We start from the raw sequence: 25,083 nt of genomic DNA, 5'->3' as shown, positions 1-25,083 counted from the left end.
AATAATCTTTATTAGTATCACAAGTAGGCTTACATTAACACTGCAATGAAGTTACTGTGAAAAGCCCCTAGTCGCCACATTCCGGCGCCTGTTCGGGTACACAGAGGGAGAAGTCAGAATGTCCAAATTACCTAACAGCACGTCTTTCGGGACTTGTGGGAGGAAACCGGAGCACCCGGAGGAAACCCATGCAGACACAGGGAGAACGTGCAGACTCCGCACAGACAGTGACCCAAGCCGGGAATCAAACCTGGAGCTGTGAAGCAACAGTGCTAACCACTGTGCTACCGTGCCGCTTCCGTTTGCCGTCTTCGCCACCCTATCTGAGTTAAGAGAATTCTTGTGACACAGTGGTAGCAGCCTGCCTCTGGGCACGAATCTGCGGACTCATGTCCACGTCAGGACATGATGGTCAATGAAGGTACATTCATCACGTGATGAAACCCCAGGCTGGTTACCAGACTCAAATATCTTCCAGTCAGCCTGATGGCAGGAGGTAAGAGCTGGAGAGTTTCCTGGGCAGCCATATTGAAGAAGGGAATGACAAACCGCTGCACTACTTTGTCAAGCATTGTCATGGAGCAATCCAATGGTTGGCAACACCCTCTTAGAGCACAGTACCGGGAGGAGGAGAGGTGAGAAAGCAGAACGGCGAAGCAGGCTTGAGGGGCTGAATGGCTAAGACATGGATCGGGATTCTCCGTCGACATCGCCGTTATCCTCCGCTTTGCCAGCAGCGCACTCACCCCCATGATGGCCGTAATGGGAACCCCCATTGGGCAGCTGCCAGGACGGAGTATCCCAAGTGCTTGTTATGTGAATTGAACATTCTGAATTCTCCCTCCATGTACCCGAACAGGTGTCGGAGTGTGGCGACCACGGGCTTTTCACAGTGACATCATTGCACTGTTAATGTAAGCCAACTTGTGACACTGAGAAAGATTATTATTATTCTAGTGTTAGTATGTGCGACTTGGAAGGGAACTTCCAGGTGATGGTGCTGTGACATGCCTGTTGTCTTTGTTCTTTTCGGTTTCAATCAGGGGGTTATAAACATCCACCTCAGTTTAGCATCTCGTTCAAGGGATGGAACAAAGTAGAGAAGGTCATCCATCCATCAGCCTCCGACGGGGCAGTGCTGCCTCACAATGCAATGGACCATCAGTCTAAACTGCGTGCTTACGCAGTCTGGAACTCGCAGCTTTCCGACTGAGATTGTAGAATGATTCAAGATAATGCCAATAAAGAAAGTGAACCTTGATGTGAAGACATCTTCGGTTAATATAATCATAAAGGCTGTTGCTCGGGTCAGGTTGCAAACTGTTCACTCTGACAGGAATGACCCTGTAGAGCGAACTGAAGGCAAGTATTTTAGTGGTAAACAGAGTAATCAAGTACTCAACAAATGTAAGGAAGTAAATATTTTTAAGCATTTGAGAAATTTTAAAAGCATTTTTTAAAAGTTGCCAAAGGTAAAAAGGAGTGCGTTCTCAAGGGACACATCCGTTTGGGTAAAGTGGGACGACAGTCTAGGATGTTAGACTAGGTTTGTTTCTTATTGTCCAAACGCCATCTGCAGGAGTCAGTCTTGGCTGGATACCTTCCTGTAATAAAACAAAGCCAAGAGTATGAACAGGAAAGTGATCAAACTATAATCAAGGTACACATAGCAACCAAAACATAGGGTGGTGGTTGGGAAACTTTGACTCTAACTGGATTTTGCAAAGTAAATAGTTCACCCATATATGAACCATGGGAAACTTTTGACTCTGAAACAAATCCAATACAAAATGACCACTTTTATAGCTAGGGATCAACATCCGAGAGTCTCTCACTACAGACGAAGTGGCATTGTGCCTTCCCTCATCATCTGGACTGGGATGCAGTTCAACTTGAACTTGTTGAAGACTGAAGTCCAGAATCATTAGAGAGTTGATTTGTACAGTGTTATAGTTTATCTCCTATGTGATCTGGGCAGCATAGTAGTACAGTAGTTAGCAGTGGCTATCCAGGGTCCCAGGTTCGATTCCCCGCTGGGTCACTGTCCATGCGGAGACTGCACATTCTCCCCATGTATGCGTGGGTTTCCTCCGGGTGCTCCGGTTTCCTCCCACAGTCCAAAGAAGTGCAGGTTAGGTGGATTGGCCATGATAAATGCCCTTGGTGTCCAAAAGGCTTGGGTGGCGTTACGGGGATAGGGTGGAGGTGTGGGCTTGGGAAGGGTGCTCTTTCCAAGGGCCGGTGCAGACTTGATGGGCCGAATGGCCTCCTTCTGTACTGGTGATTCTATGATTGCTTTGGGAGCAGGGACAAACTTAAGAACCAATTTTCATTACAATAATTTTCACATTGATCTGAACCCGTGATTTTAAGTTTGCCTTTACATTTAGCCCCTCGTGTAGGAACATAGGAACAGGAGAGGATCATTCAGTTCCACGTGTCTGTTCCTCCATTCAGACCAAAGTAATTCTCTTTGAACCCTCCCAGTACAAACTCTGTTCCTTAGCCATGGACCCTGTCCCTCTCCTTGGCAATTTTCTGAGGCTGAACTAAACTGTCCACAACCTATTTGACCGCCAACTAAGCATTCGACCAAATATCCACCCCATCACCAACATCACCTAACTTCAAATCTGCAAGTTTCTGGCTCCAGCCCATCTGTCGCTGAAACCTTCATGCGTGCCTCGACCTCCATTTCAATGCACTCCTGACTGATCTTCCTCTGTTGACTGGACATCATTCACAGCTCTGCTGCCCATATCTTAATATCCGCTCACCCATCACCCCCTCAGTTGACCTACATTGATTCCCATTCCAGCAGCACCTCAAGTTTGAAATTCCCACCCTGGTCTTCAAATCCCTCCCCCGCCTCAGCCCCATCTCTGTAATGTCCTCCAGCCCGACAACTTTGCTTTGGTGATACTCCGACAAAGTGCCTCGGGGTGTTTTACAACGTTATAGGCACAGTGTCAATGCAAGTTGTTGTCATTGGAGGCCCTTGTAAAATTATGGCCCCTCACACTAGCGTGATGTGGGATCGGAAGCCCAGGTTGTTCGTGTATTGTAGAAACAGTGGGGGTCCTTCACTCACCACTTCCCCCCCCCCCCATTCCAATATAGCCCTCTTAACAAGTGCCTGCTGCTTCTTGCTGTTCAGGCAATTGCTTAATCCATTCTCAGTTGTTTTTGAATTCCCAAGTTCCAAGTTATTATTGAGCTGAGCAGCTGCCTTGCAAATAACGTGAGAATTTTTATTTTAAATAAATTCAGAGACCTAATTATTATTTTTTTTCAATTAACGGGCAATTTAAAGTGGCCAACCCATGTAACCTGCACATTTTTGGGTTGTGGGAGGAAGCCGGAGCACCCGGAGGAAACCCACGCAGTCACAGGGAGAAAGTGCAAACTCCACACAGACATTCACCCAAGGCCGGAATTGAACCCGGATCCGGGTCCCTGGCGCTGTGAGGGCAGAAGCGCTAACCACTGCGCCACCGGATGGGCATTGCAATTTGGAATGGCTAAATCTTTCAAGGTGTTCGCAATAAAGGAAATGGCTACTTTTTGCAAATCTATTTCATACCATTAGCACTGTCATTTTAGACAATCATAATTACCAGAAATAATGACGATTTAAAAAAACATTCTGTTGCAAAGATTTGGAAAGGAAACGGAAGATTCAAATACTTCAGGGATGATTCTGATGCCTTGAACATTCACTGCGCTCCATTTTTACCTCTACACTCATCGGGAGAGACACATTTGGAAGTGGCTCAGGAAACAGCTGTTTTATCCGCTCCCATATCCGGGCAGCTCTGCATCTTGCTCCTGCTCCAAAATGTCCTTTTTAAGAAGAAAGTTTAAATCCATGAGGATGGCCCATCTGTTTGTTTATAGATCAATTTCCCTTTCAGTGTGAAAAGTTTGGAACTTTCCCCAGCAACCAAGTTGGTAAATGATCCACTCGAGGTGGAATCGAGCCATGCAAGCCTGGAGTTTCCCAACTTCGGGTTCCTAGTCAGTCCTCACTTTGCATTAGCTGACTTCAGAAGGACCAGGATAAACATAGAACATAGAACATAGAAAAATACAGCACAGAACAGGCCCTTCGGCCCACGATGTTGTACCGAACCTTTGTCCTAGATTAATCATAGATTATCATTGAATTTACAGTGCAGAAGGAGACCATTCGGCCCATTGAGTCTGCACCGGCTCTTGGAAAGAGCACCCTACCCAAAGTCAACACCTCCACCCAACACTAAGGGCAATTTTGGACACTAAGGGCAATTTATCATGGCCAATCCACCTAACCTGCACATCTTTGGACTGTGGGAGGAAACCGGAGCACCCGGAGGAAACCTATGCAGACACGGGGAGGCTCCGAGAGCGACCAATTTAACCAATGCTCTTACTCCTGACCACGATCCAGAGTGCGCCTGCTCAAAACTGGACATACGTGTTGTTTTTAAATGATTTTTTTCCTCAGGATTTTTGTTGTTGTTGCTGATTCTCAGGGTTGCGGGCATTTATTGTCCCTCCCTGGTGGTCCTGACAAGGTAGCGCGAAAGGTCATCTTCTTGAAGAGCTGCGGATTTTCCTCCCTGATAGCACTTTTGAAACTGGGTTTAAATTCTCCAACGGGAGGGTGAGAGTTTGTGAACGTCCCCATCCTCAATGATGGCAGAGTCCAGCAAAGACAAGGGGTGCCATTTTGCAGAGAGATGGGTGGGGTGGGGTGGGGTGGGGGGGGGAGCAGAAGGCCACCTTCTCGGAAGTATAATCGAGTTGAAGCTGCCGTACTCAATTCCAGTGTTCCACAATTTGATTCATTCCACGTAGCAGGTGCCCTGGAAACAGTGACAAAAGCCTATTTGTATTCCTGAAGTCCTTAGCCTTAACTACACTATTTCAGTACACACAACACTGGCTTCTAGCCACTAATGTGGAAGATTGTTCAGGTATATCTTGTCTATAAAAGATACAAATCGAACCCGACTATTGAGACAATATAGGCTCAACGGTACAACTTTGAGGGGAGCACAGGAGCAGAGGGACCTCGGGGTTTAAGTGCATTATCTGATGGTGGCCAGGCAAGTTGAAACAGTTGTTATGAAGGCTAAGAGCATCCTTGGGTTTATAAATAGAGGCATAGAGTATAAAAGCAAGGGAGTGATGCTACACCTCCACAAATCATTGGTCAGACCACATTTGGAGCATTGTGTTCAGTTCTGGGCACCTGATTTAAGGAAGGATGTTAAAGCCCTGAAGAGAGAGCAGAGAAGATTTACTGGAATGATACCAGGAATGAGGAATTTTAGATACAAGGAAAGATTGGAGAAATTGGGCTTGTTCTCCTTGGGGCAGAGAAGATTAAGAGGCGACCTTATTGAGGTGTTCAAAATTCTGAACAATTTTGACTGGGTAAAGAAGGATATTCTGTTTCCACTAGTTGGTACGTCAGTGACTAGGGGGGGGCACATTTCAAGATGGTCAGCAAGAGAGCTCGGAGTGAGATGAGGAGAAACTTCTTTTTTCAGAGATTTGTTGGGGGGTTGGAATGCGCTGTCTGGAGCTGGTGGAGGTGGATTCCATAGGAGGTTTCAAAAGAGAGCTCGATGTATATTTGGAAGTGACAAATGTAGAGAGCTACGGAGATAGGGCTGGGGAATGGGACTAGCTAGGTAGCTCTTTTGGGAGCCTGTGCAGACACAATGGGCCGAATGGTCTCCTTCAGTGCTGTAAATAACAAATAACAATTACTATCCTTTCAGGCTACCCCCAATCTTCAGTAGAGTGGTAATGTATTGTCAACCCAACCAGTGCTCTTCACTCACCACCTATGCACTAATAACCTGCTCACCAATGCTCAGTTTGGGTTCTGCTGGAACCATTTGGTTCCAGGTCCCATTGCAGCCTCTTCCAAGCATGGGCGCAAGAGCTGAATCAAAGTGAGGTGAGGGGGAATAACACCCTTGATTTTTTTTTTTCTCCATTCATTCACGGAAAGAGGGCATGGCTGGCTGTGCCGATGTTTATTGCCCATCCCCAATTGTGTTTGCTCGGCCACTGTGGAGACAAGCCTATGTTTGTGGGTGTGGAGTCACGTGGAGGTCAGCATTTGAGTGTGGTACCAAGCAGCCTCAGCATTTACTTGTTAAAGTAAAGGCAATGGAGAAATGGCTGGAGTCATACCGAGGACAAAGGAAGATGGTTGTGGCTGTTGCCAGCCAATCATTTCAGCACAGGGTCATGACTGAAGCTTTGCTCAATGCAGCACCCATGGCCCACCTCTCCTTGACTGCTTCAATGATCTTCCCATTGTCATGGGTCAGAATTGGGCCTGCTCAATGATGACTACAGTGTTCAGCCCTATTTCCATTTCCTCAGGTACCAAAACACTTGCAGCAAGACCCGAATGACATTCAGGAAGGAGCTGAGATGTGGTGTGAATGTTCCTCACAACCCAAGTGCCTGGTAATGACCTTCTCCAGCACGAGAAAGCAAAACCATCTCCTCTTGACATTGGTTAGTCCAATACAATCTGGGCCATTACTGAATCAGAAACCTTTTCCACCTTTATGAAAAATATATTTTAAAAAATCAATATAAAGGGATGGAACAAAGCATTTGTGGTCATCATATTACATTGAACTTTCATTTTTAAAAGTGTTTCTTGTGATGAAGGCCCTACCTCAAATATATTAATAACTTTTCTTTTACAAAACTGGATCCAAGGTTTTGTTATAGTTAAAACTATAGAAACTGCAATGGTTTATACCAACACACTGAGATTATCTCTCTTGGAGTCTAATTGTTGTTTGTACAGATGTTAACACTAAATACATTAGTGCAACTTGACACCACTGCTCGTTAAAACACATGAACCCTGACCTTTGCGAAAGGGAAAAAGGTTCTAAAAATACCCGCCTGGAAAAAAACTGCGATTGATTTATCATCTATGCCGACCTGTATATACTTATATTAATCAGGTTCGAAATAGGGCATTGCTCTCTGTTACACTCTACTTACTGTCTCTCGATCGTGACAGGAAAAGTAATTCACAAAACAGCAACGAATGAAATGCCACATAGCTTAGCAAAGCTGCCGTCAAGGTCATGTTCAGACTGTTTCCACTGCCCTCCTACCCTTGCCGTTAACCTCACACCTCATAAAACCCATTGAATCAAGATTCTGTCCAGTCAGTGTTGAAACATTTCAGCAAGTCCACCTCTAGTGTGCTGAATGGACGTCTACTCCGTCAGAGAGAAACTTTCAAAAGTCAAAAACTGTAAAACGCTGCAGATGCTGGCTGTCCACAATAATAAACAGACAGTACTGGGAACAAGAGTTAAAATATTTCAGGTCGACGACCATTCAGCAGAATTGAAAGGTATAAATAGCTATTAAGCACAGGTAAAGTCAGGGAAAAACGCGAAGGAAAGATTATGTTCATTCCAATATTTTTGTTGATTCTTTTTTTTAAAAATCAGGGCGGCACGGTAGCACAGTGGTTAGCACTGTTGCTTCACAGCGCAAGGGTCCCAGGTTTGATTCCCGGCTTGGGTCACTGTCTGTGCGGAGTCTGCATGTTCTCCCCGTGTCTGCGTGGGTTTCCTCCGGGTGCTCCGGTTTCCTCCAAGTCCCAAAAGACGTGCTTGTTAGGTGAATTGGACATTCTGAATTCTCCCTCAGTGTACCCGAACAGGCGCCGGAATGTGGCCACTAGGGGATTTTCACTGCAACTTCATTGCAGTGTTATTGTAAACCTACTTGTGATACTAAAGACTAGAAAAACGATTATAAAAATAGACTCACATACTCCTTTTGTTTGTTCTCGGCTTCTCACTCTCGGTAATATGCCACAAGTGGTTGGGAAATGGTTATGCCTGCCAAGAGGTTGGAATCTATCCTGCTGTTACACATTGGAAAAATTTAGAGGTTAATACTCAACCTGTTTGGCTACATTATGAACACATTTTTCCTTGTTCATCAAGTCTTGGGATAGAACTTGAACCTGTAACTGCAAGCTGAGAGGGAGGGACACTACCACAGTGCCACAAAACCTCTCCATAATGCTGTTTCACTTCAGTGTAAAAGGTGAACATACTGGGGAACTGGAGGGAAGTAATACACTCACAGTAAGCTCTGCAGCCTAGGTCCAGATTCAAACTCAGTCAATACCCTCTGCTAAGGGGACTAAGTGGAGAGTTTTCAACCCAGTTCAACGAGAATGGCTGTCCACAGTGCAAAATCTCAACACTATCTAATGAGAAGTTGGTGCACTACATACAAAGATCAGGGGCGTCATTCTCCGACCCCCCGCCGGGTCGGAGAATCGCCGGGGGCTGCCGTGAATCCCGCCCCTGCCGGTTGCCGAAGTCTCCGGCGCCGGAGATTCGGCGGGGGCAGGAATCGCGGCGCGCCGGTTGGCGGGCCCCCCCGCTCGATTCTCCGGCCCGGATGGGCCGAAGTCCCGCCGATAAATTGCCTGTCCCGCCGGCGTAAATTAAAGCACCTTTCTTACTGGCGGGACAAGGTGGTGTGGGCGGGCTCCGGGGTCCTGAGGGGGGGGGGGCGCGGGGCGATCTGACCCCGGGGGGTGCCCCCACGGTGGCATGGCCCGCGATCGGGGCCCACCGATCCGCGGGCGGGCCTGTGCCGTGGGGGCACTCTTTCCCTTCCGCCTCCGCCACGGTCTCCACCATGGCGGAGGCGGAAGAGACTCCCTCCATTGCGCATGCGCGGGAAACTGTCAGCGGCCGCTGACGCTCCCGCGCATGCGCCGCCCCGACATGTCATTTCCGCGCCAGCTGGCGGGGCAACAAAGGCCGTTTCCGCCAGCTGGCGGGGCGGAAATTCCTCCGGCGCCGGCCTAGCCCCTCAATGTTGGGGCTCGGCCCCCAAAGATGCGGAGCATTCCGCACCTTTGGGGCGGCGTGATGCCCGACTGATTTGCGCCATTTTGGGCGCCAGTCGGCGGACATCGCGCCGTTTCGGGAGAATTTCGCCCCAGATCAGTGCAAAAGCATGGTAGTTTTCCAATTTTGAAAATCTCCCTAACACAGAGTCCTACAATCACTCCATTGGCAACTCGGTTTACGATTTGAACAACCTTAACTATTATAACTACTGCTAGCGGGAAAGAATCCTGGAAGAATCACTCCACACTCGAGTCTGCTCCAAAAGTCAAACAGTTTATTGATTATGCCAGCGGGAAGTAAGTCGCTGGGAACACCATGGGCTTCTTCCTTGAACCAGGTAAATCATCGATATTTATACATTTTCAAACAGTTTCTCAGCCCACTTCGGCTGGACATGAGTCAATCGTACAGATTATAGATTATGTAACGATCCAACAAAATTAGTTGTTAGACATGGAGGGGCTGCATGATCAACTCATGGATAGGCAGAGGTTTCTTAATAATGTTATCCTGATCTTTAGTAACTGTTCCTTGGTCTTCACAATAACTCGCAAGCTCGAGACTTCCTCATTTTGACTTTGTTAGCTGGTACCATTGTTCGGGGGAAACTGCCTGTCGTAATCTCGTCTAGCTGCTGAATGGGCCATTGTGTCGGTTTGATCTAGTCTCATTGTGTGTGTCTATGTAAGGTGCCCTGCTGCAAGAATGTGGCCAAATAAACCCCATGATGCCTCTGTAACTTGTTATCCTCCATTTTGGCTAGATTTATATATTCTTAGTTTAACAGCAAATAGTGTGTATTTAATAGAAATATAACATATAATGCGGGTGCCTCTGCCCTGAGAGCTCACCCCAACACTACCTTAAACTTAGCAATGCAAGCCGGCGTATTCCTAAGCAGGCAAGTTTATTTGACACCTGGCTACTAAATCGTAACTGGGATTGTCACAGGTTGATGTGAGTCAACTTGGCAGGGCTCAGCATCGAAAAGAGGTTCCTGTGTACAACGACTGACCACCAGGAAAATGACAACGGCAATTCTCTAAGGCTTCAAGTTTGCATTTAAATGTCTTTCATCTATTTCCGTTCGAAAAACAATGGGCGGGATTCTCCGAAATGGAGACAGAGTGTTCGCGCCGTCGTGAACGCCCTCGAGGTTCACGACGGTGCGAAACGGCCCCTATCCCGACCGATTCAGGGCCCGATAATGGGCTAGGAGCGGCGCCGCGTCATTTACACGCGCCGGGCCTTGTCGCCGCTTAAAGGCGGCGCCGCATACATGACGCGGCCGGCAACGCATAACTGCCGTCACCCACGCATGCGCGGGTTGGCCGGCGCCAGCCCGCGCATGCGTGGTTGCCATCCTCTCCGAGTCCGCCCCGCAAGAAGATGTCAGACGGATCTTGCGGGGCTGCGGAAGAAAGGAGGTCCTCCTTCAGAGAGGACGGCCCGACGATCGGTGGGCACTGACTGTGGGCCACACCCCATTTGAGGCCCGCCCCAGTGCAGGATCCCCCCGCTCCCCCCCCCCCTCGCAGGCTGCCCCCTCCCGAGCGTTCCCACGCTGTTCCCGTCGGCAGCGACCAGGGGCGAAATTCTTCGGAAACGGCGCGATGTCCGCCGACTGGCGCCCAAAACGGCACAAATCAGACGGGCATCACGTTGCCCAAAGGTGCGGAATGCTCCGTATCTTTGGGGGCCAAGCCCCAACATTGAGGGGCTAGGCCCGCGCCGGAGGAATTTCCGCCCCGCCAGCTGGCGGAAAAGGCCTTTGGTGCCCTGCCAGCTGGCGCGGAAATGACATCTCCGGGCGGCGCATGCGCGGGAGCGTCAGCGGTCGCTGACAGTTTCCCGCGCATGCGCAGTGGAGGGAGTCTCTTCCGCCTCCGCCATGGTGGAGACCGTGGTGGAGGCGGAAGGGAAAGAGTGCCCCCACGGCACTCGGTGGGCCCCGATCGCGGGCCAGGCCACCGTGTGGGCACCCCCTGGGCCAGATCACCTCGCCCCCCCCAGGACCCCGGAGCCCGCCCGCGCCGCCTTGTCCCGCCGGTAAAGTAGGTGGTTCAATTTACGCCGGCGGGACAGGCATTTTAGCGGCGGGACTTCGGCCCATCCGGGCCGGAGAATCGAGCGGGGGGGCCCACCAACCGGCGCGGCACAATTCCCGCCCCCGCCAAATCTCCGGTGCCGGAGACTTCGGCAACCGGCGGGTGCGGGATTCACGCCAGCCCCCGGCGATTCTCCGACCCGGTGGGGGGTTGGAGAATTTTGCCCCAGGTGTGGATGGCGCCGGGGGGAACCCGCCGTTTTGGGCAGGCCGCTCAGCCCATCCGGGCCTGAGAATAGCAGGGGTGCCGGAGAATCGCCATTTTGGGTGTCTCGGGTGATTCTCCAGCCTGCACCGCGCGGAACTCAATGGGGCCGTTCTCGCCGCTTGGGAGAATCGCGGGAGGGCGTCGGACCGGCGTCGCGGGAAAATTTGGCGACCCAGGCAATTCTCCCAACCGGCGCAGGAGCGGAGAATCGCGCCCAATGTGCGAGGAGACAGATCATATAGGATGAATGGAGATCACTTGACTCCACCATCAATCTGCTCTGTAGGAGGTGGTGGTGCTGCGGTGGTTTTGTCACTGACTAGTAAGCTAACGGTCAGGGGAAATCGGCGAGTACCTGGGTTCACATCCCACCACGCCAAAGTTAAATTCAATTTAAAAAACCTAGGTCGGAATTCTCCGGACGTTTTCTGGTCCCGCTGGCAGTGCACCTCCGCCTGCGGGTTTCCCGGCGACCGAGGGTGACTTCAATGGGAAATCCCATTGACAGTAGCGAGAGCAGAGAATACCGCCGCCAGCGAACGCAGTGCCACTACCGCCGCCATTACCGCAGTGCCAATACCGCTGCCGAGCGACATGCGACTAGGAGGCCAGAGAATCCCAACCCTGGAATTAAATGATGATTAGAACATGGAGCATAGAACATACAGTGCAGAAGTAGGCCATTCGGCCCATCGAGTCTGCACCGACCCACTTAAGCCCTCACTTCCACCCTATCCCCGTAACCCAATAACCCCTCCTATGAAACCATTGCCATTAAAAACCCTCTCTGGTTTGAGGGTTGGGTTCTCCAATCGCCCAGCCGCTCAATGACGGCTCACCATTCGCTAGCGGCGGGATTCTCTACTCCTGCTGCTTGTCAATGGGAATTCCCACTGCAGCCACTCCCCACTCAACGCCGCTGGGAAATCCATCAGCAGGCTGCCGGCAGGAACAGAGAACCCCAAAGGTCCGAGATTTCCGTCCCTACTGTTCCTTTAGGGAAGGAAATCTGCCATCCTTGTCTGGCCTGGCCTACATGTGACTCCAGATCCACAGCAATGTGGTTGACTCGTAAATGCTCCTCTGAAATGGCTGAGCCGTTCAAGGGGAATTCGGCCAGCAAGGCCCATCTCCAATGAATGAATTTTTAAACAATGAGGTAGGTTGCTGAGCAAGTGTGGAAGGCCAGATAAATTGTTCTGCCCAGAGTTCCTGTTATCGATCATGGGATCATTGTGCTGATCTTTGGTACAGACAGGATTGACACAGTTTAAGAGATTCTTATACTTTACATTGGTGCAATGAAAATGAAAACACAATTTTCCTTTGGCACTGTGAAAGTAAATTAATTATCCCTTGAGTAGGAGGCCAAAGTGTGCCAGGACATGGGAAACCCGAGACTTTTACCTCATTATCACAAAGTTGAAACCAAATCCAGACTTCTTCAGTTCACCAATTAAATAAGTCAAGGAGCAAGGTGTTAATAACTTCTGGTTTCTTATTCATTAGTTCTGTGTTTTACTTATAAATTGGGAAATAAACACCAGAGGAATTTAAGATTTCCTTGATCTTTGGACAATTAATTATCTTTGCTTTCGTAACATAATTAGAGCTTTTGGGTGAACTGTTTTGATGTAATACATTCCCATATAACTTGGCCTACCCGAAACTGTTCCACTGTCGCCGTGAGTGCCAATGTCATGGAATTGTTGACGTTTGGAAATTTAATCAGCAAAGTTTAAAACCTTACCAAGCTGAAGGATATCATGTAACTTTCACTCATGAAATTTCATCACAAATGCTATGAAGTGACACTCAAGTTAACATAGATTACTGTTCTTGCATTCGTCCATACTTCCGAATTGACTGTGTAACCAGCATCATAAAGCACGCAATAGAAACAGGAAATGCTGGAAAGATTCAGCAGGTCCGAGCTGAAGAAGAGGCACACGGACTGGAAAAGCTAACTCTGGTTCCTCCTCCACAGACGCTGCCAGTCCTGCTGAGTGTTTCAGATTTCTCGCTGTAATAACCCTCAAGAGACCCAAGGGCTGGACCAATCGATCTCCCGTGGAGCTCGTGGAGCACAAGCACCCCCGTGAGAGGCCCCACAAGAGGCCGTGCACTTGGGGCTCGTGAATCTTATACTTAAAAGCCGGCCTAGTTTGGTAATCCCGGCTGGAACTTATAAGAACATAAGAACTAGGAGCAGGAGTAGGCCATCTGGCCCCTCGAGCCTGCTCCGCCCTTCAATGAGATCATGGCTGATCTTTTGTGGACTCAGCTCTACTTTCTGGCCCGAACACCATAACCCTTAATCCCTTTATTCTTCAAAAAACTATTGATCTTTATCTTAAAAACATTTAATGAAGGAGCCTCTACTGCTTCACTGGGCAAGGAATTCCATAGATTCACAACCCTTTGGGTGAACTATGCTCAGTCCTAAATCTACTTCCCCTTATTTTGAGGCTATGCCCCCTAGTTCTGCTTTCACCCGTCAGTGGAAACAACCTGCCCGCATCTATCCTATCTATTCCCTTCATAATTTTATATGTTTCTATAAGATCCCCCCTCATCCTTCTAAATTCCAATGAGTACAGTCCCAGTCTATTCAACCTCTCCTCGTAATCCAACCCCTTCAGCTCTGGGATTAACCTAGTGAATCTCCTCTGCACACCCTCCAGCGCCAGTACGTCCTTTCTCAGGTAAGGAGACCAAAACTGAACACAATACTCCAGGTGTGGCCTCGCTAACACCTTATACAATTGCAGCATAACCTCCCAAGTCTTAAACTCCATCCCTCTAGCAATGAAGGACAAAACTCCATTTTGCCTTCTTAATCACCTGTTGCACCTTTAAACCAACTGTTTGCGACTCATGCACGAGCACACCCAGGTCTCTCTGCACAGCAGCATGTTTTAATGTTTTATCATTTAAATAATAATCCCTTTTGCTGTTATTTCTACCAAAATGGATAACCTCACATTTGTCAACATTGTATCCCATCTGCCAGACCCTAGCCATTCACTTAGCCTATCCAAATCCCTCTGCAGACTTCCGGTATCCTCTTTTTGCTTTACCACTCATCTTCGTGTCGTCTGCAAACTTGGACACATTGCACTTGCTCCCCAACTCCAAATCATCTATGTAAATTGTGAACAATTGTGGGCCCAACACTGATCCCTGAGGGACACCACTAGCTACTGATTGCCAACCAGAGAAACACCCATTAATCCCCACTTTTTGCTTTCTATTAATTAACCAATCCTACTCTACCCTTAATGCCATGCATCTTTATCTTATGCAGCAACCTTTTGTGTGGCACCTTGTCAAAAGCTTTCTGGAAATACAGATATACCCATCCATTGGCTCCCCGTTATCTACCGCACTGGTAATGTCCTCAAAAAATTCCACTAAATTAGTCAGACACGACCTGCCCTTTATGAACCCTTTATGTGCTGTATGCCGTGTTGCAGCCTTTACCTTTGCCAAGATAAACCTTCTTTGCGTAACCCTCTCGAAACTCCTGAAGATATGATAAGACAATTTTGCGTTTATATTACCATAAAGTATGTTCCTTCTCAATTCAATTCATTAAAGCAGAGTAGTTGATACTGTATCAGAAGTCAATTGATTCTATTTCTACAGAATGGCTTGCAGTTAATTATGTGAACATATATCTTGTCTGTACTGATACTGAACAAGATCAAATGGCCTTGTCACAGCCAATTTCATAACGTGACGAGTCCATTAAATCTCGCACGAGGCCTCGCGCGAGATTTGTAACGCTCAGAACGCCTCGCCTGGCGAGATCCAGATTAACATATTTAAATGAGCCATTATGTCTGCGCTGGATTATCCCAGTTACCGGCTGTGGTGAACCACTGTATTAGGGGATGTAAGGTAGGACCTGCACTACAGGTTCGCCGGTAACCCCTGCTGGCAGGCTCCGCCCACGAAGAACTGTATCAATATGTATGACCTCCAGTGCCCTGCCATTTCACCAGCTGCAGCAGGAGGCCACGCATCTGACTGTAATAAAGCCACAGTTGTACCCAATCTGCGTCTTTGTGCAATTGATCGGGCGTCAATTTATTACAGTCAGATTTTTCCACAGAATGGATAACAGAATCAAACCCGATCGCCTGCAGCTGGATCCGCACTCGCCCGATGCCAGAAAAGACTTTACTCACTGGCTAGCATGTTTTGAGGCCTACATCAACGTTGCGGACCCCGCGCCAACAGAGGCTCAGAAGATAAACGTCCTGTACTCCAGACTGAGCTCCAGCGTGTTCCCGTTGATCCAAGACGCCACGACTTACACGAAAGCAATGGAACTCCTCAAAGAACACTACGCGCAGAAGGTGAACACGCTCTACGTCAGGCATGTATTCGCCACCCGCTCGCAACTACCTGGTGAGTCCATCGAAGACTTCTGGCGCGCCCTAATTCCACTGATCCGGAACTGTGACTGTCAGGCTGTTACAGCCGCTGAACACGAGTACCTCCTCATGCACGATGCTTTCGTGATGGGGATTACGTCGGACCGCATCCGAGAACGATTGCTGGAAGGGGCCACGCTCGAACTGGCGGAGACGAAAACCTTGGCGCTCTCCATGATGGTCGCATCCCGTAATGTACAATCTTACATCTCCCGCCGCGCTGCCCACCCTTCTACCCCTTCCTACCTCTCCTGGACCCGACCGACGACCTCCTCAGCTGGGGCCCTGCCTTCCCAATGCGCCCGCGCCACACACCGATCCGCGCACCCCGGGGGTCCTGCTGCTACTTCTGCGGTCAACAGATGCACCCCCGCCAACAGTGCCCAGCCCGCACTGCCGTTTGTAAATCCTGCAGTAAGAAGGGCCACTTCGCGGATGTGTGCCAGGCCCGCGCAGTCGCTGCGATCGCGCCCGCTATCGCCCCCTCCCCCTCGCCAAACGCACAATGGGAGCCGCCATCTTCTCCTCCCGGGGCCATGTGTCATCAATGGGTGCCACCATCTTGTCCCCCTTCGGCCACGTGCGCACCGTGGGCGCCGCCACCTTGTCCCGAACCCGCAATGTGCGCACCATGTGCGCACCATGGGCGCCGCCATCTTGTCCCGCACAGGGTCTCCGGACATCCCGAGATCGGAACCGCACACGCTCGCCACCCGAAGCATCCGACGACTACCCGCAGCTCGCTTCGATGACGCTGGACCAATCTCGCCCGCACAACCTGGCCACCTCGTCGACGACAGTGAAAATCAACAGCCACGCGACCTCGTGCCTGCTGGACTCCGGGAGCACTGAAAGCTTCGTACACCCAGATACGGTAAGGCGCTGCTCCCTTGCGGTCCAGCCTGCCAATCAAAGGATCTCCCTAGCCTCCGGATCCCACTCCGTTCCAATCCGCGGCTTCTGTCCAGTCACCCTCACGGTCCAGGGCATAGAATTTATTAACTTCCACCTCTATGTCCTCCCTAATCTCTGCGCTGCACTCCTGTTGAGTGTTATCTTCCAGTGCACTCTCCAGAGCCTCACCCTCAAATTCGGCAGGCCCTTACCTCCCCTTACCATTTGCAGCCTCGCGACCCTCAAGGTCGATCCCCCCTCCCTTTTTTCCAATCTAACTGCGGATTGCAAGTCCATTGCCACCAGGAGCAGACGGTACAGCACCCAGGACAAGACCTTCATCAGGTCCGAAGTCCAGCGGCTGCTTAAGGAGGGTTTTATCGAGGCCAGCAGCAGCCCCTGGAGAGCCCAAGTGGCAGTGGTTAAAACTGGGGAGAACACAGGATGGTCGTGGACTACAGCCAGACCATCAATCAGTACACGCAGCTTGACACGTACCCCCTCCCACGCATATCTGATATGGTCAATCAGATTGCGCAGTACCGGGTCTTCTCAACGATTGACCAGAAATCCGCCTACCACCAGCTCCCCATCTGGAAGTCGGACCGTCCATACACGGCCTTTGAGGCGGACGGTCACCTCTACCACTTCCTTAGGGTCTCTTTCGGTGTCACAAATGGGGTCTCGGTCTTCCAAAGGGAGATGGACCGAATGGTCGACCAGTACGGTTTGCGGGCCACCTTTCCGTACTTAGATAATGTCACCATCTGCGGCCATAACTAGCAGGACCACAATGCCAACCTCGATAAATTCCTCTGCACTGCCGCTCTTCTCAACCTGACCTATAACAAAGAGAAGTGTGTGTTCAGCACGACCCGGTTACCCATTCTCGGCTATGTAGTCCAAAACGGACTTCTCGGGCCCGACCCCGACCGCATGCGCCCCCTCATGGAGCTTCCCCTCCCCCACTGCCCCAAGGCCCTCAAACGCTGCCTGGGTTTTTTTTCCTACTCCACCCACTTGATCCCAAACTATGCGGACAAGGCCCGCCCACTCATTCAGTCCACCCAATTACCCCTCGGGGCCGAGGCACAACACGCTTTCACCCACATCAGAACAGACATCGCCAAGGCCGGGATGCGCGCAGTGGACGAGTCACTGCCTTTTCAAGTAGAAAGCAACGCTTCAGACGTCGCCCTTGCCGCCACTCTAAACCAGGCAGGCAGACCCGTGGCATTCTTTTCCCGCACCATTCATGCCTCTGAAATTCGACACTCATCCGTCGAAAAGGAAGCTCAAGCTATCGTTGAAGCTGTGCAGCATTGGGGGAATTACCTGGCCGGTAAGAGATTCACTCTCCTTACGGACCAACGGTCGGTAGCCTTCATGTTCAATAACACACAGCGGGGCAAGATCAAAAATGATAAAATCTTGCGGTGGAGAATCGAGCTCTCCACCTATAATTACGAGATTTTGTATCGCCCCAGTAAACTCAACGAGCCCCCAGGCGCCCTCTCCCGAGGTACATGTGCCAGCGCACAAGTGGACCAACTCCGGGCCCTACACGACAGCCTTTGTCACCCGGGGGTCACTTGATTGTACCATCTGGTCAAAGCTCATAATCTGCCCTACTCCGTCGAGGAAGTAAGGACAGTCACCAGGGACTGCCAGGTCTGTGCAGAGTGCAAGCCACACTTCTACCAGCCAGACCATGCGCGCCTGGTGAAGGTTTCCCGTCCCTTTGAACGCCTCAGCGTGGATTTCAAAGGGCCCCTCCCCTCCACCGACCGTAACACGTACATTCTCAGTGTGGTCGATGAGTACTCCAGATTCCCCTTCGCCATCCCATGCCCCGATATGACATCTGCCACCGTCATCAAAGCCCTCAACACCATCTTCGCTCTGTTCGGTTTCCCCGCCTACATCCACAGTGGCAGGGGATCCTCATTCATGAGCGATGAGCTGCGTCAGCTCCTGCTCAGTAGGGGTATAGCCTCCAGCAGGACGACCAGCTACAACCCCCGGGGAAACGGGCAAGTAGAACGGGAGAATGGGACGGTTTGGAGGGCTGTCCAGCTGGCCCTATGGCCCAGGAACCTCCCAGCCTCTCGCTGGCAGGAGGTCCTGCCTGACGCTCTACACTCCATCTGGTCACTATTGTGCCCCGCCACTAATAACACACCCCATGAATGTGTTTTTACCTTCCCCAGGAAGTCCACATCTGGGGTGTCGCTCCCGACTTGGCTCGCAGCTCCAGGACCGGTCCTTCTCCGTAGGCACGTCCGACTCCAGAAGGCGAACCCCTTGGTGGACAGGGTTCACCTGCTCCACCCCAATCCTCAATATGCCTACGTTGAGTTCCCCGACGGCCGCCAAGATACTGTCTCACTCAGGGACCTGGTACCGTCAGGCTCCACCCCAACACACTCCTCCCCCCCTCCCACCGCGCTGCCACCACTGACCCCACCAGACCACCCCCCCCCCCCCCTTTCCGCACAAGAGGACGAAGAGGACTTCGGCACGCTCCCGGAGTTCCCCGATAACTGGCCAGCATCAGCACTGCCACTACTGCCATCGGTGCCACCTCCACCACCGCCAGCACCGACTTCGCCGCCACCTTTACGCCGCTCCCAACGAAGCATCAAAGCACCGCATCGGCTGAACCTTTGACGGACTCCGGACTGTCAACATGGACTTTTTCTTTTTTTTTTCTTCTTAACACTGTACATAATTGCACTATTTGTATATAGTTTCACATCACCCCTGCCGGACTCATTTTTAACAGGGGGTGAATGTGGTGAACCACTGTATTAGGAGATGTAAGGTAGGACCTGCACTACAGGTTCACCGGTAGCCCCTGCCGGCTAGCTCAGCCCACTAAGAACTGTATAAATATGCATGACCTGCCATTTCGCCAGCTGCAGCAGGAGGCCACACATCTGACTGCAATAAAGCCACAGTTGTACCCCAATCTGCGTCTTTGTGCAATTGATTGCGCATCACCGGGAACTAATGTCCGTGCTTGGGAGACATCGCCATGGCTCCATTTAGCACACAAATGTGGATCAGGTATAACGGCATTGAGGAGGGGTCTCCCAGGCCATTGGAGATCCCTGGATGGTCAGAGACAGGGCAGAGAGACACCCTGAATCTCCCTCTGGCATCTGGGAACCTTGGCACTGCCAATCTGGCACCTCGGCTCTGCCACCCTCGCACGGCCAAGGCTGCCAGGGTGGCTCTTGCAGGCTAGACCACGGAGAAACTCCCCAAGGCCCAAGGGAATGACAATTTGGCCTGGATTCTCTGCTGCCCGCTGCCTGTTCCTGGCGCAGGGGGTCAGGGGTACAAACGGAATTGGCGCCCATTTGCGATGCTCAGACCCCCGCTGGGGTGGAATCGGGGTTCTCGCCCACGTGCCAGTGGGAGGACCTTGATTAGAACATGAAATGAAAAATGTCCCCATTACGGACACTCTTACCAGAATTCACCCGCCTTGGAAAACTAGTATTAAAACAAAGCAACATTAAACAGAAATCCATTGGAGGAACTTGTAAAGGCAGAATAAGGAAGAATAGATTGTTAGGGTAATTTGTACTTTTCCTCATCAGCTGACCATCAGTCATACCTGTTCATGTTGCAAATAAATCCTCCGCTATTGTGTTTACTTGTTCTAACATTGAAGAGTGAGAGAATAAGTAGAGGTGATAGGAAAACAAGTCAAATTTCCAATTTTCTCTAAGTGACAAGAAAGACATTTTTCAACAAAAGAACAATCCACAACGGAATTGAGGATTTGTTTACAACTCCAGGGGTGATAGTTTTATTAATTTGACAGTCTTTCCCGTGCATTAACTGCCGATAGAAGTATATTTTTGAGAATTATTGCCAGAGGAAAACCGAAGGTGATTTGACTTTTTTCCGTGCTGACTTCAGCCGCGAAGCGGAATTGCTTTCTCCCTTTGTCTATGAGAGGGAACGCTCTGTCTGAATGGCACTTTGGTACTTAAGATTGCGGCTACCAGTCCCAGAGCGGTACTTGGAATGCCGCCTGCTGTTCTTAACATGTAAATGAGGAATCTGACTGGGTGTCACTGCCGGTCCCAGGTGAGGCGAGTGACATAGGCGTTCCTGTACTTGGGCACATGCGCTTAACTCTACTTGCTAGACAAATCCCATGCCCAGGATCACCAATCCCCACCAGTCTAAAGATTAAAACAAAGCCCGTCAGCAATTAAATTATTACTTTTTATTCTACACAAATAAAACGTGATACAAGCCTGGCGCTCTCTTGCGTAATGAATAATTGACAGTAGATCAATTACAAATTGTTATGCCCTCAGTATGATAACTTTTAAAAAGAAATTGGGAATTCCATTTAATAGCTGAAAGGATGGTATGACAAGGTTTCACATTTAAAGACGTTAATGTAACAAATGACCAGAAGTACTACTGACCAAACACAATCTTTGTAAGCAGCTTACACTTTAAACTACAGAATGGAATACCCCTTTTTGCTTTTTAGCACAACCATAAAAACACATTTCACAGCTATACATTTCATTTTCTCATAGTCGATTTTCAATTCTTCCAGAATCAGTCCAAAATGGTTCATAGCCCCAGAGCATTTATTGTTCCTGTTCCCTCTCAGTCTGGTAACCTCTAATCCCAGAACTGAGACTCGTAGATTTTGCTATGCAAAGATGCGCAGGAATATCGGAAAAATGGGGATCAAATATGCCCCAGGTCAGCCATGATCTCACTGACTGGTGGGCCAGGTTCTACCCTTGTTCCTAATTTCCAAAGGCAAGTTTGGATTGGGCACAAACATCTGCAAAATGTGATTTCACAATGGGGCTAGAATTATATTGTATGGGTGCATAGTTGGACCAATGTGGACTGAGGTGCTGGAATCAAATTTACCTTTAATATTTGGGGGTGGGGGGGGGGGGGGTCAGATTGGGACCCATTTTCTGAGTTACCACCATGACATCAACTCTCACCCAAAACCTTTATACCACGGATGCCCAAACAATGGTATAATTGCAGCCCCAGGAAGAAAGTAATTGCATTTATGTTAGTCACATCCTCTGTATGCCCCAAAAGCTCTTCAGTCAAGAAATTCCGTTTTGAAGAGAAGCAAGTGTTGTTTATGTGCAGACACGGCCAATTTGCACATGGCTGGGTGTTACAAATTACAATGAACTAATTGCCAATTAATATATTTTGGCTTTCACTTGATGGTATTTTCAAAGTAAAATTTCAGGTTTATTTTGATTGAAGATAATTTCCAGTTACCTCTCCAATTACCTTTCCAATTTTGTTCCTTTTTATTTATTTTCATAATTGTTAGACTGTTAGACAGTTATGGTGGGTTTTTCAGGCCGTTCCTGCTGGCGGATCTTCCTGTCCCACTGGTGGCTATCCCCCGCTGCAGGCTCCTCGGCGGCGGAGGGTGGAATCAACGGGAAACCCCATTGACAGCGACGGGACCGTAAGATCCTGTCATTGGCCAATTGCGGGCCACCTCCTCTGCTGCAAAACATGCCTTTTTTTCCAGAAAAGCAATTTAAAATGATTTAAAAGCATTGCAAGGTAAGGATTTCTAGATTCTGTGCTTAAAATTAAATAGAAATTCAAGCTTCTGTGTCGACTGTGGAGGGGAATAAGGGAAAGAGGTTGCCATACATTCAGTTGGAGAGATGGAGAGCCAACTTATATTCCAACGAGGTAAGACACTGAAGCCCTGTTTACCTCTCAGGCCCATGTAAAAGATTCCATGCTCCCATTCAAAGGGGTTCTGGGGACTTCCCCGATTGTCTTGGCCAACATTCATCCCTCAACACCCCCAGAAAAAAATTAGCTATTTATTCATCTCTGTTTTTGGTGCCTTGTTGTGTCCAAGATGGCTGTCATTTTAGTTTAACGAAGAACATTAAAAAATAATGTTTGCAATTAATGGGTTAGTTTAGCGTGGCCAATCCACCTACCCTGCACATCTTTGGGTGGTGGGGGTGAAACCCACGCAGACACGGGGAGAATGTGCAAACTCCACCCGGCAGTGACCTGAGGCCGGGATCGAACCTGGGTCCTCGGTGCCGTGAGGCAGCAGTGCTAACCACTGCTGCCCCGTTTAACTAAGAACATTACCCTGTTAAAAAAATATTTGCCTGGCAATGGCTCTGGCACATTGCATTAAAGTAAAGAGGAGTTCTTTGGAATATTGAAATTACATTTTCTATTGTTTTACGTGTTCAGGTGATTTTTAGCCTATGTTCCTATTGTTCTAAGTTAGTAGTTTATCATTACTTATAAAATAAGCAAAACTGTATCCATTAAAAGGAAAAAAAAACAGATCAATACAGTAACCTGGACACGGACCCTGTGGTGTACCTCTTCGCCAAACAGTATGACAGAACAAATATTTGTCTTTATTCCTTTTTTTTCCAAATGACCTCAGTTCAAAGATGCCTGTGGGAATGGATTAGTCCCATTCAGCCTTTTGGCACCAGCATTTCTGGAGGTTGGGAGATATTTCTTACTACAACAGATACATAACTGGCCATTAAATCATAACTTTAAATATATGTAACGCTCCAAACATTCTCGCTGTAGTATCTTTTGAACAGATGCATACGCTCAATAATACACATGCAATACACTGACTTACCATCAAGTTCTATTTATAAAGGAACCTTTGATCTGCCCCCTCTTCATTCAAGACAGACTAGAACATATTGTATTAAATAAGATTCTTTTCACACAGCCTCATCCTTGAGAAACGGGAGGCTTTGTTTCATTTTGGGTTGTTTATGTGACCTCCTCCAGCTGCCAACTGTCCGAGTTCTGGTAATCGTCTCAATCTTTATCAAAATCAGTCTGGATGTTGATTTTCGCTTTGCCAGCACGTTGCTTTGCCAATGCTGTGTTTTCCAATCGCTGCAATTACTTTGCGAAATTGGGCAATTCATTCCAAGATTCATTATTTTGCGCCCAGCTTCGTTCCAGACAGGAAATGTCAATTTCATTGTCAAAACGGAATAAGTATTTCTTAACTTGCAAAGCCAAGTTCATCAGTGGCACCCGCTGTCTATGTCCATATGCATGAATGCCCAACGGTTCGCTTCTCCATGGAACCAGCCCCCAATCGGTCACTGCGGCTTTAACAAGTAAAGGTTAACTTAAAAGACTGGAAGTAGAGGAATTTGGCATGCTATAGATTACAGTCAACGTTTAGCACCAGACATCTGTGTCCACATTTACAGCGAAAAGTTACAGGTTTGCAAAAACATTCACCTGCATCACCGAGATCACCCCGATGCTGCCACATACCTGCAATAACACCCGCCTACGATTTCAGACATTAAAGAGTGGTGCACATTGAAAGGAAGCAAAAATGGCCACCATCTTTGAAATGCCGAATGCAGTAGAGATGAGGGGGTGAAACAGGGAAAGAGGAATGGCAGCATGAACAGGGGGGTGCTAGAAGGACGCTGTGACATTCTGCAAATGTACAGCATGTAAAGAGTTAATGTTATGTTAAAACAAGCCACTAGAGGGAGCTAAAGAACAGTACTATATATTGCTCTTGGACTATGGGAGAGAGTGGTTAGAGCTGAAGGAGACGAGATTAGAAGTGTATTGCAGAGCTAGTTAAGATACTATAGCCATAGTTAGTAGATAGAGATAGTGTTCGTGAGTGTAGTTTAATTCTTGTATCTATGTTTACTATTTCTTGTGCCGAGAGTCTGAGGAGATGGGGGAGGCCCTAAATGAATACTTTGCTTCAGTATTCACTAGAGAGAGGGAACTTGTTGCCCATGAGAACAGTGTGAACCAGGTTAATAGACTCGAACAGGTTGATATGAAGAAGGAGGATGTGCTGGAAATTTTGAAAAGCATCAGGATAGATAAGTCCCCTGGGCCTGACGGGATATACCCAAGGTTACTACGGGAAGCGAGGGAGGAGATTGCTGCGCCGTTGGCGATGAAGCGAGGGAGGAGATTGCTGCGCCATTGGCAATGATCTTTGCGTCCTCACTCTCCACTAGAGTAGTACCGGATGATTGGAGGGAGGCGAATGTTGTTCCCCTGTTCAAGAAAGGGAATAGGGAAATCCCTGGGAATTACAGACCCATCAGTCTTACGTCTGTGGTGAGCAAAATATTGGAAAGGATTCTGAGAGATAGGATTTATGATTATTTAGAAAAACATAGTTTGATTAAAGATAGTCAGCATGGCTTTGTGAGGGGCAGGTCATGCCTCACAAGCCTCATTGAATTCTTTGAGGGTGTGACGAGACACATTGATGTTGGTCGGGCAGTGGATGTGGTGTATATGGATTTCAGTAAGGCATTTGATAAGGTTCCCCATGGTAGGCTCATTCAGAAAGTTAGGGGCATGGGATGCAGGGAAATTTGGCTGTCTGGATACAGAATTGTCTGGCCGAAAGAAGACAGCGAGTGGTAGTGGATGGAAAGTATTCCACCTGGAGGTCGGTGACCAGTGGTGTCC

At 48.9% G+C, this 25,083-nt stretch overlaps 1 long non-coding RNA gene across 2 annotated transcripts; it reads right to left on the bottom strand.

Annotated features, from left to right (window-relative positions):
* Nucleotides 1-1,408: 1,408 nt before the first annotated feature.
* On the bottom strand, nt 1,409-23,357 carry LOC140403460 (uncharacterized). 2 transcript variants are annotated; one of them, XR_011938326.1, is made up of 3 exons: nt 23,240-23,357; nt 7,816-7,909; nt 1,409-1,604 (listed from the first exon to the last, which is right to left on the bottom strand). It is a non-coding gene; the product is annotated as an uncharacterized lncRNA (long non-coding RNA). The 2 variants fall into 2 exon arrangements; XR_011938327.1 differs by lacking the exons at nt 7,816-7,909; nt 23,240-23,357 and adding an exon at nt 3,737-3,867.
* Between the last annotated feature and the right edge of the window lie 1,726 nt (nt 23,358-25,083).

This window comes from Scyliorhinus torazame, chromosome 28, assembly GCF_047496885.1.
Source record: "Scyliorhinus torazame isolate Kashiwa2021f chromosome 28, sScyTor2.1, whole genome shotgun sequence".
NCBI classification, from domain to species: domain Eukaryota; kingdom Metazoa; phylum Chordata; class Chondrichthyes; order Carcharhiniformes; family Scyliorhinidae; genus Scyliorhinus; species Scyliorhinus torazame.
This window is presented reverse-complemented; position numbering and strand designations above follow the sequence as displayed.